At 44.1% G+C, this 16,227-nt stretch overlaps 1 protein-coding gene across 1 annotated transcript in view; it reads left to right on the forward strand.

Moving 5' to 3' along the window:
* The window catches only part of Ppm1h (protein phosphatase, Mg2+/Mn2+ dependent 1H), a 273,399-nt gene that overhangs the window by 16,453 nt on the left and 240,719 nt on the right, over nucleotides 1-16,227 (forward strand). The gene's annotated exons all lie outside the window — the stretch shown is intronic.

A 16,227-nucleotide genomic window follows, 5' to 3' on the forward strand; every position in this document is an offset into this window, starting at 1 on the left:
GCATGAGACCCCATGAGACTACAGTTATAGAAGGTGGTGAGCCACTGTGTGGATGCTGGGAATTGAACTCGGGGCCTCTGTAAAGAGCAGCCAGTGCTCTTAACCACTGAGCCATCCCTCCAGCCCCTCAGTACTTTGCTTAACCTTAAAACGAATACCTTTCCATGTAAGTACAAATATCATCTTCTTTTATTTTATTTCTTTTTGAGATTGCTTTGAGTGTGCAGAGTAGGCTGGCTTGAACTGGCTCTATAGGCCAGACGAGCGCAGTCTGACTTTCTTGCCCGTCTGCTGAATGCTGGATACAGATGTGAGCCACCACACCTGGCCTAACCCATCATTTTTAGTAACTCCATGTTGTCTCTTGTTACAAGGTGTTTTCCTCTCAGTTATAGCCAGATTTTTTTCATATTGAAAATGGTTTCATCTTTGGGAGGGTACACTGGGGATGCATCTCAATGGCGGAGTGTTTCAGGAGCACATAAGCAGATCTCAGGTGGATTTCTAGCAACAGGTGCTTAAGTACATGTGAATGTGAGTGTGTGTGCACACACACATACACACACACACACATACCAGTACACCAATTCTGGTATAAGCATCCATGGAGTTGTTATACATAAATCCACGTTAGGTCATATTGTGAAAAGTGACAGGTTTAAGGGGGGTTGTTTTTGTTGTTTTTTGTTTGTTTGTTTGCTTTTGTTTTTGATGAAAAGTAGCCAAATGGGACTTTTGAAAAAATGTCAGATAATGTGTTTTATCTGAAATTCCTTTAGTCATATGTTTGCTGAGTTATGCCTGCTGGGTGAAGGGACTCTACTTCTCTTTTGGACACTTAGGTTTAAATTGTATTTCAGATAAATGTTCTTTAAGGACCAATTTCAGGCCCACCTGGATGATTCTTCAACAGGAAAGGAACATCTTAGCTCTGGACATTTGATAGTATGAACAGAGATGTTATTAATTCCAAAGATTTTATCTTTATAGACTACTCTTGAAGTGTCATGTTATTATTCATATGTATAATATTCATATATGTGCATTCATGCATATGTGCATGCATATGTGCATACATACATACATATATACATAAATACATATATCCCTCCCATACTTACCATAAAATCAGCACACTGATTATCCAGTATACAACTGGGATACCATAGTTCTCTTCATTGCACACAAAGGGAAAGTCAACTTTGTTCTACAGGCTGATGTGAAAGTATGTGTTCAGCTCACAGGTGTGAATTGCCACAGTACCGGGAGGTTTCAGATTCACTTGGCAACTGTTGTTTGTTGGCAGAATGGCTCCATGTATTCTGCACCTGCACTGACCTGTGTTATATGACTAAACTTTTCCTGAAAAGATACAGCATAGATTTCTACTCACCCCCAGATAAGGGAGCCCATGACAGACCAAAGTACAGATAGAACCAAAGTCAACTTGGTGAACCAGTGAGTTCCATTGGGGTTACTTATAGGAGTATGGGCGAGGGATTACTTACAGAAGCAGAAATGACCCAAAGATAGCTGCATCACCAAAGCCCACCCCAGCATGGTGCAGAAAACTCAACCGTTTGGAGAGTGTCCTTTCCTGGTGGTTCAGTTGGTCTAAATCTCTTCCTGGTTTCTGCTGCTTGCACGTATCTCTGGTCAGCTGTCAGTCTTCTTTGCAGCTCAGCTTCCACCATTTTGGGGGCTGAGTTTTTATAGTGTACTGGAGGGGGGGGGTGACCTAGTGAATTTGTTCGGTTTCAGGGACTTCCTGAAGCTATCTTGAGTTGCGTACCTTCCCGTTTAAGGAGTGTCCTGCAGGATGGAATGTTTTACTCTCTAGGAAACTGCAGTGTAACACTCTAGGGAAATGAAACACATCCAAGTCTTCTATCCTTTGACTGGTGGGAAGCCCTTAAATATAGTAAGAACTAAGAACAAATCCTTCAGGAGAAAGTAGGCTTCTTGGTTTATGTGAGTGGTAGCTGACAGAGAGGTGTGTCTTGTGATCGAATCCAGAAACTGTTCAAGTTTCCACACACCAACAGTCCTTTTACCTATCCAGTGTCCCCCCCCTTTCCTGTTCATTATTCTTGTTATATAGTTTAACAAACATATTTGGCAGAGTATATAATAAGAGTGTCTAATAAGCCACATTCCATGGTTTCAGTTACCCATGGTCAATTACCCTCTGAGAATATTAAATGGGAAGACTCAGAAATAGGCAAGTCATACACTTTAAACTGTGTGCCTTTCAGACTAGTGTGATAAAACCTGAGGCTGCCTTCTCAACAAGCTCAAACCATTCCTCAGTCCAGCGTGCCCACACCATGTGTGCTACTCTCCTGTCTACTTAGCTGTTGCCAGATGGACAGAATGAAAGTGCTTGTGTTCAAGCATTTCTTCTGTATCTGCCTCAGGCTGTGTCATGATGCCTGCATCATTCACCTCTCTTCACTAAGACTGTGTCATGATGCCTGCATCATTCACCTCTCTTCACTAAGACTGTGTCATGATGCCTGCATCATCCACCCCTCTTCATCTCACAAACAGGCAGCCTATCCTCTTACATCCACAGATGTGTGAATACAACCTATCCTGGAAAATACCACTTCACCTAACTTTTATTGCATATCTTGTGTTTATCTCACTATTGATTATTGTTATTTGTCTTTACTGTGCCTAGGTTAAACCTCAAGTTTTAGCATAGATTTGCATTGATGGGCCAAGTGTAGACTTATAAGAGTTGGATTCTATCTGCACTCGAAGGCATTCTCTGAGTCTCTGGAATGTAGTCCCTGAAGAGGAGGGAGGATGGCTGTGACACAGATTGCCTGCTCTTTAATCCTTTATGTGCAGGCTGAAGCATTATTGAATTAGGTACAGGGTGGACTTGTTGGTGCTGAAACTTGCAGTTTGCAAACGATGCAGAAACTAAACGCTGCCTACTACGGCTTCCCTCTCCAGCCACTATTTAAAATCCTGAACCTGCAAACATAAAGGAACTAAAACAAGGAAATTCTGGATTAAATTGAAGTCTTTAATATCTGTTCTCATGTTGGTATTCAGAAAAAGATCCCAAAATGCTTTTATTCTGGGCTATGCCTAATGTTAATGTTATTTCATATATTTAGAAATCAAAACAAAACATCTAACAATATTTATAAATTCACTTAAGAAACATGTTCATTTTGTTTTGTAGTTGGTTTTGTTGTCTTAAATAAAGTTTTCCCACCAGCGTGGCTGGTCTAGCCTAACACTTACTAGGTAGTATAAACTAGCCTTGGAATTATGATTTTCCTGTCTCAGTAAACATATTATTAGTTAAATATTAATTCTAAATTAATAGGACATTTATTAATAAATTAATTCTGCAGCACAGATGGACCTCAGTTGACCCTTGAGAACCTCAGACATCTCTAAGATTCCCCAGACCATATTCTGGAAGCTGCTGCTGTGGCATTTATTACAGGGTTGGAATATCTTTTAATTTTCTGTCGTGAACTATGTTTTATAGATAGAAAAAATACTACTATATAAAAGTTACAATCAAAAACAGTCCCTCTACTTCTGACATGAAGACATATTCAGAAATCCACTTTCCTGACCTCCCTGTGGTCTTTCGTCTCCATGGTACCTGAGGTCTTGTGGGGCCTGTGTGCCTGGGCTGTTTAAGACCATTAAATGGTTGTTTGGGGTTAGCGCTATCTATCTATCCATCCCTAGTGATAAAAGTGGTGGGGCCAGAATTCATTAGCTAGAGATAAAGCACACATCTTCCGGCACTGCGGGTTTTTGCATTTCCCGGATTGTTCGGTGTGGTATTCTTCTGTTCCTTGTTCGAATTATTGTGACTCTGTACTTCATGTGGTTCTAAGGGCAAAAGATGCAGAGCTTGTAACCTTAGGGGCTTGCACTGTTGCTGGGAAGAGGGGTGCCTGTACATAGCGGTGCAGAAGAGGCTCTGGTGCCTGCCGGGAGACCATGAAAACATACGGAGGTGGCCTGGGGTTGTTTCCGCTCATCCTCTATCTACCCAGCCAGTAGCTGCCACAAAATGGTTCACATTTCCAGCCCTCCATTAGCATAATCCTAAGTCAGGTCATTGCCTCGGCCACTTCCAGAATTGGGTGTTAGAAGTTGTGCGCTGATTAATTTCTGCTTGCTTTTAAACTGGTGCAGCGTTCATATAAACCCCGTGGGTTGGTTTGTGGTGCTGTGTGGCTCTTTTCTTTTTAGGCTGGGTTTTAAATACAAGCTCTGAAGGGTTGGTCTGCTCTCTGCAAGGGTCTTCTTGGAATAAGAAGTGGGGGGGGCACATGAACTAAAGGTGTAGCTATACTTGATAAAATGGTGAACATTTCTCTGACTGTAGTGAAAACCCAGCTATGGTGGATTGATAGGCTATCCTCTCACTTAGGGCCATAGTCTGCCCCTCCCTGCCCTTTGCAGCACTAGAGGAAATGACACCAAGTGGAACTTAGAACACTGAGTCAGAGAATAACAAAATTCAATGGAAGCTCATTGAGTTTTAGACGGGACTAAAGCTGTATGAGCCCCTACCCTCAACTTGGTGGTAATGTTTCCGTTAGTGCTTTTTTTCAAGAACGTTGTTGATCGGATGGATGGCTGTGTTAACTGAAAGGGGTGCTTCAGACTTGTTCCCAGTGAGACAGATAATAACATCATGTTGGTAATGACAGGTTGTGAATTCCATTCCATGGTAGCCACCTTTGTGACAAGCTCCACTTCTAGCCAGTTTGCCCATGTCTGGATAGGGCCTACTGAAAGTTGGGGTGTCGGGGTGGGGTGGGGGGAATGGTTAAAACATCTTACTGATCTTTCCTGAAAAATAAAATGGAGCTCACAAATATTGTACATTCAATTCCCCTTGTTAGTCCCAAGCTATGCGTGAGTAGGTAACCTCAGGATATCTCTGCAGCTCTCAGAACTGTGCTGTCACTTGGTGTAGGGCTAATGTCCTCCTTTCTGGCAGTTAAATTACTGTGGAAAGTGGCTGCCCTTGATGCAATTTTAATCAATATGTTGTACTTTCATGCGGCCCCAAAGCCAGAGCACCTCGCCTCAGCATCTCTAACTAGAAGGTCATGGTGTCTTGCTTATGATTTGATTTGGAAATTCACAGAAGTCAAATTGGGTTTTGAAAGTACCAGGAAAATGTGAAATTTAATATGCCAATGTGTGACGCACTTTACTGTGTTCAAAATAGTTCTCTTTGTGTCTTAGTTGGGGTTTCTATTCCTGCACAAACATCATGACCAAGAAGCAAGTTGGGGAGGGAAGGGTTTATTCAGTTTATGCTTCCACATTGCTGTTCATCACCAAAGGAAGTCAGGACTGGAACTCAAGCAGGTCAGGAAGCAGGAGCTGATGCAGAGGCCATGGAGGGATGTTATTTACCGGCTTGCTTCCCCTGACTTGCTCAGCTTGCTCTCTTATAGACCCAAGACTACCAGCCCAGGGATGGCACCGCCCACAATGGGCCCTGCTTCCATGATCACTAATTGAGAAAATGCCTTACAGCTGGATCTCACGGAGGCATTTCCTCAAGGGAGGCTCCTTTCTCTGTGATAACTCCAGCTTGTGTCAAGTTGATACACAAAATCAGCCAGTACAGTCTGCATTGGTTCTTTGGATTTGAACTGTTGGGGACCAGTTTTTCTGAAGTGAAAGATAAATATTGGGCTGTCAGACGGCGAGCAGTAAGCATCCATACATCCTTGAAGGTCATCGGGGGCAAGTAGCTACAGGCGAGTGGTCTGGACTCTGCCTACATCAGCTTCCTCTCTAATGTGCTTTTGGATCCCATTATCTGATTGATTATCTTTGATCCTAGTGCCTTTGCCCCTCCAATGCCTGCATCACCATCTATTTCTACAGGAAGGTTACTCTGACTGGAAACAGTATGCTCACAGAGAAAGTATGCTCTTGGGGTTTGAACTTAAATATCTTTTCCTGTGCTATATTGGTTTTTATCTCCTTTTAAGCAAGAACGTACCTTAATTACTCATTTATTTTAGGAAAGTTAGCAACTTCACTACTCTTTTTTAATAAGCATATAAGTGGTTAAGTACTTTGAGAAGGAAAGTTATCTCTATTCCATTCTATGACATTCAGACTTCTCAGGCTACACGTTGACACAAACATCAAAACCAAAACAAAAGAAACTAAAACTGGGTTCCATTAGGAAGCGGTCTGATTTGAGTCTGTTTTAAGAGAGAACAGTGTGTAGTCAGCCCTGACTAGATTAGTCAGTGATACTGGGATTCCACGAACACATAACATTCAGGCTGTCTCGGTGGTTATTCGGTCTTCCGCTGGTTAATATTATTAACCCTCCACCGAGTGTACGGTTGTGAAGGTTAAAATATAACACATTCCATCTTCAGTGGTCCGTAGATTAGGGAATGGAGATGTTACACATGTGATTCTAGTACAGTGAGCCACTGAGACAAAGGATTCGCAGTAAAGACGCTGAGTTCAACAGAGTTTGGGAGAAACGAGGAGATGCTGGGCAAAGCTGACAGTGATCTAACCCTTGGGGAGCAGGTGAGGGGTGGAGTAGATCTGTGACGGACAGGGCAATGAGCTCAAGCTTAGCTGTGAGCAAATGGCTATTTCTGGGAACTGGAATAATCTCTTGTGATTAACTGCCCATGTGCGTTTACCAGGGACCATCAGTACAATTCCACACGTGGAGCCTGAACCTCTTGGCAGGGAACAGGGCACCACCCTAGTGCAGGTGGGAGCGCTGGTGACATTTTAACATCTCTTCAGGATGGCCAGTGTGGCCACTGGATGTGGGCTTCTCTTCATGGTAGGAGAAGTAGCCCCATCTAAGTGATGTTCTTGTGTTTAAAAACCATGCCGCCTTGCTCTCGGGGTGAATGTCTCTGCATTATTTATTGAGGATTGAAGGAGAAATGGCAGAGGCTGTTCCTCACACAAAACCTTCTTGGATTTGTCACTGGCATAGACCTGAGGCAAAGTCATTATTGGCCACATTTAAAACAAACAAAAACAACTTACAAGAACCCATAATCAGGGGTTGACTGGTTTAGTGGGTTAGGTGTTTTATAAACAAACAAACAAAAACCAAACACTGCTCTGTCTCAGCTGTACCACAACTCCTCTAGTTGAATTGCCAGCCAGTTGAGATGGCTCTGGAGAGCAGGGCAGCCATTGAAGTCCCCTCATGAGGTAGATGGATGCAGGTGCTACAGGTGGTGCCTATATTTGCAAAAAAAAAAAAAAAAAAAAAAAAAAAAAAAAACCAAAAAAGTAAAAACAAAAATAAAAAGTTAAGATGCCCCAGAAATACCAAGCCAAGCTTTTATGCTGAGATGTCTGACTCATTGCAATTAAAATTCCTAACTAAGGTCTCCTAGTGTACAAACTGTCAGACTTTAATAATGGATAAGAGGATGTACAGGGTCCAAGGACTAAGTATACGAGAAGGGCTGGGTGTATGTGTTAATGCCTTATGTAGTGTGCAAAGGAAATGTAGACCATAAAGACGTTTTAGTAAGTGCCAGAGATGCCGTGGGGTCTGTATGTGAGAAGTAACTGGTGCTGTGGGAAACGGGTGAAGATGAGGAGAGATAGAAGAAGAGGGACTGTCAGAAGGATGTTCCGATGCAGAGTTGACAACGTCAGAACCACTGAGGGGTAAAGCATGCATAGGTGGGAGGCATCAGCCTTAGCAAGCTCACTTCTCCAGTGGACACGAGATTCTCAGTTTCACTCTTCTCAGAAGGATGGGTCCTAGACTATGTATGTAGTCTAGATGTGCTAGACAATGTAATATACCCTGAGCAGAAAGCTGGGGTGACCTCTAGAATGGAGTATGCCATCTTCACTGGATGACCTTCTAGTATCCTCTTCCTCTAGTCTGACAACAGGAGACTGTGGGTTTTGTGGATCCTCAGGCAGCTGAGCCACGCGCTGTAGGAGAGAAACAGACCCTGCAGTGTCAGGGTCATGCAAGCCCTAGAGGTTTAGCACTTGTGCTAAAGCCACCATGATATGGGGGAATGTTTGTTACTCAGCATATCCTAGCCTTTGCTGATGAATGCATGGTGGTAATTCCCAGCATAAGTCTTATGGATGCTGAAGGGGAATGTCTCATTGTGTTTCATTATATACGTATAGGCTCCAGCTTACAAAACGATTCACAGTCCTGACTGGTTAGAGTTGAATAGGTTTGTGGGATTTCTTACAACTTTTAAAAGCATGGAGAATTGTGAAACACCAAGCTAAGGGCGACTGTGCATTTTTCCTAACCTCTAACTGTAAAATCCTAGCCCCTGTCCCTTGCTTTTTTGGCAAGTGTACTCTTTACCATTTTTTTTTCTTTTTGAAGAACTTAGAAAAATACTCACTTACATTCTTGTAATGATCTAGGAACAAAGAGAATCTGCCTAAACCAAAGAGAGTCCCAGGCTTGTTTCAAAGCACAATTCACAAGAAAAGATGGAGTCTGTATTTGAAAGGAAGATAGGTGCAGCTTGAATGTAAAATGACCCCCACGGGCTCATGTGTAGAGCACTTGGTTCCCAGTTGGTGGCACTGTCTTAGAATGTTGGAAATGGCTGGAGGTGGAGTCTTTCTGAGGAAGTGGGTCACAGCTGGCCTTGAGGTTGTATGGCCTGGCCACTCTTTCCTTCCTTTGGCTTCTGCTGTGATGCCTTGTGCACCATGGTGGAATGTACTTCTTGGAATTGTAAGCCAGATGTCTTAATCAGGGTTTTTATTCATGCAAAAAGCATCATGCCCAAGAAGCAAGTTGGGGAGGACGGGGTTTATTCAGCTTACACTTCCACATTGTTGTTCATCACCAAAGGAAGTCAGGACTGGAACTCACACAGGGCAGGAACCTGGAGGCAGAAGTTGATGCAGAGGCCATGGAGGGTACTGCTTACTGGCTTGTTTCCCCTGGCTTCCTCAATTTGTTTTCTTATAGAACCAGCCCAGGGATGGCACGACCCACAAGGGGCTGGGCCCTCCCACCCTTGATCACTAATTGAGAAAACGCCTTATAGCTGGATCTCATGGATTTCCTCAAGGGAGACTCCTTTCTCTGTGATAAGCTTGTGTCAAGTTGACGCACAGAACCAGCCAGGACACCAGAATAAACCTTTCCTTCTTTAAACTGCTTCTTGTATCACATTTTGTTGCCACAATGAGAAAAGTAGCTAAGATGAAAGAAGCAACACTGAAGTGGGGGGACTTCTCTCTGCCTGGCCTTGGAGTCTTCCTACACCATTCTTCTCACCCTCAGCTGTCCACTTCATACCTGCCTTACTCATCCATACTCCTGAGCCACTGTCCAGTGTCGGTTCTCTCCCTGTCCACATTGGGACCTCTTTGATGCTGTCTTGCTTGCTGTGTCAAATGGAGAAATGTTGTTACAGAAATGTTGGCACACAGAAATGCTCAGGCACACACATGCATTCATGAACATACTCAGACTTGCTTGCATCTTTCACGTCTGTTTGTCATCCAAGCAGCTGAAGTCTTTTTCTTTCTGTCACTTTTCTTAGCTTACCTGTACTACATCTTTCCTATGGGTAAATCAGAATCCCCTTGCCTGGGCTGCTAGGATGGTACTGAAGTAACTAGTTACACTGTTGCCTGTTTTCTTGGCTCTGCCTCCTGTACTTCCTTCTTTATAGATACATTTGTCAAATGTCTATGCTGAGTCTTTAACAAAGGTATACTTTGAATTTAAAAAAAAAGAATGCATCTGGATATAGAGGACACAAAAACCAATGAAATGTATCTCTTCCTTCAAGTTCTCTGGGAGAGTCACACACACCTGAGTAAGTCACTGTAGTAAATTGGAGCCTCATGCTACTGTAGCTACACAACCCTCCCTATATTCTGGACCTTGGCTGGGAGCATCAGAGAAGGCTTCCGCTGTGGATCTGAGGCTGGAAGTGAGCCTTAATGAAGTCAGCAAGTGCTGGGGAGAAGGACCAGAAGGTGCACAGAATGGCAGAGTGGAATGAGTTACAGAAGCATTGTGTATGCTCGAGAGCACTCACTGGTTGTCCTTCAGTCTCGTGCAGGGACAAACTCTCTAGAAGTTCTGATAGACTTTCATGTTCAGATGACCCCTTTGGCCGTCCTCAGCCTCCCCTTTCCTAGGACTTCTGGTGACTCCTTTCTTTACCTTCTGATCTTCTCAATGTGCTCCCTTTTCATCTCAAATTGCCCTTGACTATGACTTTCCCCTTGAGCCGTCTAGCCCTTCCTTATGTGTGCTTTCCCCCGTTAACAGTATTATATATCATTATCCTTGGACTCTGAATCTCTCTTCTATATGGTCCATTCTGCTGTGAGTTTTCCCTCATGGTTAGGTCTACTCAAGTCTGAATTTACGTTAGTAAGAAACATGAGTGTAAATGAGGAGTCGTAATGGATGTGGTGCATCCCCCTGCCCGTGTGTCATTTATGAGCTAATGGTTTTTGACAGTGCCAGGTGGAAGCAGTTGGGAAGCACCAGGGTCTCCCTGCATCCGTACCTAGGAACAGCTGGGAACAAATCTGCTTTGAGTTTCTGGAGCCACATCGGTCTATTAATAAAATCCTGTTCTGCGGGCACTCTGGGAGCAAAGACGTGTTTCCTTCTTGTCCAATTATGTTTGGTGGATGCTTTTTTTGGGAAACTGCCATACCCGTAGTTAATATGTGGCCTTTGTTGTATCTGTGTTGCTAAAACAGAAAACTAATTGAGTTACCTTCCATGGTACCATGGGTAGTGATTTAACCACTCCTGCTTGGTCCTCCAGTTTTTGCCATACCCCCCAGCAAAGTACTATCGCTCACCAGATACCTCACCCCATCCCCATGCCCACATTGCTAAGATACCCTTCCTATCCCTCCAGCTTCAGCTCCAGGGACGCTCTGGATTGTAGAAGCTCTGGACTAGACTGCATGCAGGACGTGTAGTCGCCTCTATTACCGCACCATAACTGCATGGATCCCGCCATTCCTGGTGCGTTATCATAGGTTTATTAGTCCTTGCAAAACAAATGGTTACCTGGGAAATGACGTGATTTAGATTTTGTTACTATGCCATTCAGTGAGTCGAGACTGAAGAAAAATCATCTTGTAAATCAGTACACCGTCTAGTCTTAGAAGTCGATCTTTACTGTATCAGCTGTATCTCTAATTAGATGCCTTGCCTTCGATCACCATTTCATTGCAGGCAGGCTCGTAAGCCCTAGTGTTTTGAAATAGATGCCATTCTTCATTACTTTTTTTAATTGGGAAAGGGAAGTACATCCCTTCAAATTTCTATAGGGACACACTCAAGAGCTGAAGACATAACAGTGACCACATCTGGACATGGACTACGGAAGCTTCATCTAAAAGGGGGGCAAACCCAGCTGTGAAAGTATCAGGACGGTCCTGTGTGCTTAAAGGAGTAATCCCATCATGCGTGCATGGTGGGAAGTCTGCCTGATTCTGAGTTTGGGATTCAGGGAAGCTCTCCCGGAGAAGTCAAACTATCCATTTGTTCAACCAGTACTTACTTTGTAGGTTGTTGTATTATGTGTGTATGTCTGTGTGTAGCTATGTGCACAAGAAGGCCAGAAGAGGGAATTTGCTTTGCTGGAAGTGTAGTTATAGGTGTTGTGAACAGCCTGACATGGGAGCTGGGAGCCAAACTCAGGTCCTCTGTAAGTGCTTGTCCTGAACTACTAAGCCATCATCTCTCCAGCTCCCTGCTGAGCCAGGAGTTGTCAGACACTGACTCCATGCCGGGTACTGGATGTTGGGAGTGAAACAGAGAAGCGTGGTCCCTGTCCTTACAGATTTTACAGTCAGGGCTGTTACACGAAGGAAGGTAGGAGTAGTGATGGATGGGCCATGATTGAGTCAGTGTGGCCTCTGAAAATGAAAACCAGTGTGCAAAGGCTGGGGAGTAAATGCTTATGTTGGAAAATAAAGCTGAGAGGAAGGCAGGATCCTGTAGATAAACAGCCTGACATTCAGTAAGAACTTCTCACGTACTCCTTGTCTTAGGATTTCTGTTGCTGTGAAGGGGCACCATGACCACAACAACTCTTATGAAGGAAAACACTTCATTGGGGCTGGCTCATCGTTCAGAGGTTTAGTCCATTGCCATCATGTCAGTGGCATGTAGGAAGACACGGTGCTGGAAGAGGAGCTGAGAGTTCTACATCTGGATCAGCAAGCAGCAGGAAGAGAGAATGACACTAGGTCTGGCCGGAGCTTCTGAAACGTCAAAGCCCACCCCCTAGTGACACACTTCCTCCAACAAAGCCACCCCTCCTAGTAGTGCTGAGCCCCCTATGAGCCTATAGGGGCCATTTTCATTCTGGCTAGCGCAAATAGGTCAGTGAGGCTAGTCATTGGCTTGTACACTTTAGCAAATGCTCGAGTACCTCATTGACTAAGAAGCTTGTTGCATGAAAAAGAACAGGGGAGTTAGTAAGGGAAGCCTGTCACGGGAGAGGGAGTCTCTGGTTCCGCACGCTTTTCCTCCCTCAGGGCTTCTGGATGCTACTACACACTGGGCTGGAAGCAGAGCCAGGAATGGGTCGAGGTCTGCAGGATCCCAGTCCAGCTGAGAGTGAGTTTGGGGGATGGGGTGCTTCTCCAAGAATTTTAGTATTACGGCTCTCTTAGACTATATTCAATGAAATAGCTTGTGCATATACACTTTTTCTGGGGTGGACAAGGGCTATATATGACCCATGGTGATTTCAGGGTGAATGGAAATCATTGGCTGGAGTTTAAAGTTCTGTGAATGCCTCGTTGGCATGGAGAGGCACTCCGGGAATCCCCGGTGCTCTCTGGGCCGGTGGGTTCTTATCTGGAAAGAGGAAGTTGAGCTGGTAGGTTTACCATGGACTTCATGACCTTCCTTAGTTAGAGAGTATGGCGATTGGACTCCCCAGGTAAGGGAAGCCCTGCTGGAAAGGGGAGTCCTCCATTTTGCACTGAGCTCAGAGGAGCTATCTAGACATGGTAGACTACAACCCTAATTAGCAGGGTTTCCCAACAGGATTCTCATGAGGCATTCACATAGTGATGACCTGCTTCTAAAACTAGACAATCCATTGGCTTTCAAGAGAATGCCAGTGGCTTTTTACCTTGGGAACCTTCTCAGGGTTTGGAGTTGTTCTCCACTGCTCTTCGGTGGGTTGAGGTGGTAAGATGGTGGCCATTGGCTTCCTATGCTGTATCCTCTAGTTTCCATTGTGTCCTCTGTTTGCATGTTATAGAGCTACTCAAATATCTCTCCCATTTAAAATTTTATCATCTTGAGCCCTTATTGAAAAGCTTTCTATTCTTTTAAACCAATAGACTTTTTATTAAGAGGAAAGAAAGAAAGAAAAAAAAGAAAAAAGACTAGCATTTGTGACTGGGAATGGCCATAAATTGTAATTCTAACAACCATGTTGCTTTCTCTGCAGACCTTCTAATGGCATTTAACTTTCCACCTGGGGGATACTTTGTCTCCACTTTCAGGGCAAGTGCCCCTTTATCTTCTTAGGATGCTGTTACTGCCCAGTGGTTTTAGTTGATTTTTCAGACAAACCAATGCTGCTAGTGAAAGGGCAGTGGCCTGTGCTGGCATAAGGCAGCAGATGATGGCCATTTTCATTGTCACCCCACATCTTTGAGCAGCTACTCAGCCCTCCCTTCCCTGGATAATTCTTCCCGTTATGGGTTAGCCTGCATAAAACACTGCAAGTCAAAAGGACATAGACATCGCTGGAATGTCTTTTAAAAATTGTCATTACAGGCGTCCGCTTTCTGAACCCAGTGTACTTAATTACTTTTATGTAAGTGCCCAGCATGTTTCTAGTAAAAGTGGAAATGGAGAAAATTTTCCAAAGAATTTCTATCCGTTTCTCCTTGAACGGCTCCCCCTGACACCTGCTCTTGGCTGTGTTCTGAGAGTCTCTTTGATGGGTTGAAATTTTGCAGCCTTATACCAATGGCTCTTGAACTTTAAAAGCATCAGAGTCCCAAGCTGATTAATATAAATTCACATAGGTATCTGATGTCATTTTTTTTTTTTTACTGCATTTTATTTAGTGATGGTCTCGGCACTCAGTGCACATGCCCCATCCCCTGCCTGGATTCCTCTCCCTCCAGTCTCCACACGATGGCTAGTGTGTTTCTCTTATCTGGAGTCCAAGGAGAAGCTGTCACTCATAAGGTCCATGAGATGATTAAACAGATACAGCATTTCACATATGATATTTCATGTATTAATAGCATTTCACGGTGAGGGAATTAGGGCAGCAGTTGGGATTATATAAGGCTATGAGGATGCGCCTCTCGTGAAACATTACTGGCTTCCTAAGAGACCCACTCTGGTCTGCCTACCTATCTTCCCATGTGATACCTCCCACCCCCACCTTTGCTGTGATGGAGCAATAGCGGCCACACCAGATGCCAAGAATATGCTGGTAACCTGTTATTGGATTCTCCCTTGCCAGAACATGGAGCCAAATAAACCTCTTTTTAAAAATTAATTTATTGATCCCACATATTTTGCTATAGCAACATAAAATTAACTGAGGCGTATGGGAAGCTGTTGTCTCTGACTGCGTCGGCTCGCATCTGCCCTCTCTGGAAGTCCCTTCAGGGCAAGCTTACAGTTGTTTATTGCTTTTTTTTTCCCCCAACTCTAGCATAGAGTTGGAATAGAAATCCATTGTTCTAGCTGTTTGCCACCATTGTTAAGTGTTGTAGACTACACTTAATCTCAGTCAGGGGTTTCTAAACAGCCTTTGATTATTCTATCCCTAGATAAAGGACACATGTGACTTTTCATTGATAATAAGTCAGCACTATAGCTGGGCAGATATCTACCCTCTATGCTACTGGAATCTCCTTTCCTATCAATAGCCTTGAATTATTATTTATCATATTCCATCTGAGCTGCTCTCAACTCCAATTGTCCAGCTTTCACAGTCATGATTTTAAGATTCTTACCCCACAGAGGCTTTCTCTTCTCCCCACCTTCTTCTCCTCCCTCCTACTCTATTCAGACCCCAAGCCCAGAGAGCCCCTAACCCTGCCTATGTCTTTTCTGCCCAGCCATTAACTGTCAGCATCTTTATTTAACCAACAGTTTTAAATTAAGGAGCAAGGTCACATTGTGCATGCGGATGCTCTCACTCCTGGGGCCAGTATTTAGCATTACAATATAAGCAAGCATCAGACCTGCCCCACTACAAGTTTGGAGACAGACTTCTGGCTTCTCAGTCAGCACACACCCCCACCTCCCAACTTTTATAGCCTTTATAGATGTTTTTCTCCACTTGCGTATAGTCCAGGTAGTCAGAAAAATATGTCTTCCTTGCCTCTTTAGATAGTTTTTCTTTAATGAAATAACAATAAGCAAGTCTCATTCCCTCTTAGACATGCATGACTGTGGATGAAGCAATTCAATAAGCAAGTCACCCTCTGCTTGGCCTCAGAATTTATATTCCTCTCGTGTTTTGCACTTTAAAACAAATGGAACGTTAATTTCTTCTCCGCCTTGAGCTCTTAAAATATGATCTTAATTGATGTCGCTCTCATAACCCCAGTGGCTAGTTTCAACATCTCTACCCTCTGTCCTGACAGAACCCAAAGGAAGTGAGGATGGGAATGAAGGGATGGCTAGCTGGTCACACGTCTCTGTCTTGTGTCTAGAACATTTGAAATTACCATTTGTGCCCACTGCCAAATTCTCCAAGTTCCACAGAGAGCTGACTCTGGATAAGCAGAAGACCCTTGGACCAGGTTGTATTAGTGCTGACATCTTAGGTGCTGAGTGAGTTACAGATCAAGGTGCTTGACTTAGTCACTGACCTAAGGGGTCAGGGCGAGGATGCAGGGGGCGGGGGGGGGGGGTACAACAAATCTGATGACAGGCCAGGAATAAAAACTGGGACAGAGAACTCAAAACCAACCCAGGTCAGTGGAAGAGTGTGCAGGTTGGGTTGGGTTGGGAGGAACATGTCCCCACCCTGAGGACTTGGTCCATGCTGCTGTACACACAGTACATGAACACTCTTCTCTCCCATCGTTTCCTGTCAGCAAGCATCCAGACTCTACGTGTGGAGAGACTGAGGGAGGGAGCTTCGAAGGAATAAGGTCCAGCATTTCAAACTGGAAAATGTTGGTTATGAGGGGAGTACTTGCCAAGAGTGGGCAGACCCAAGACCTTGA

Source organism: Mus caroli, unplaced genomic scaffold (assembly GCF_978045245.1).
Source record: "Mus caroli unplaced genomic scaffold, Mus_caroli_1 scaffold_9, whole genome shotgun sequence".
Lineage (NCBI taxonomy): Eukaryota > Metazoa > Chordata > Mammalia > Rodentia > Muridae > Mus > Mus caroli.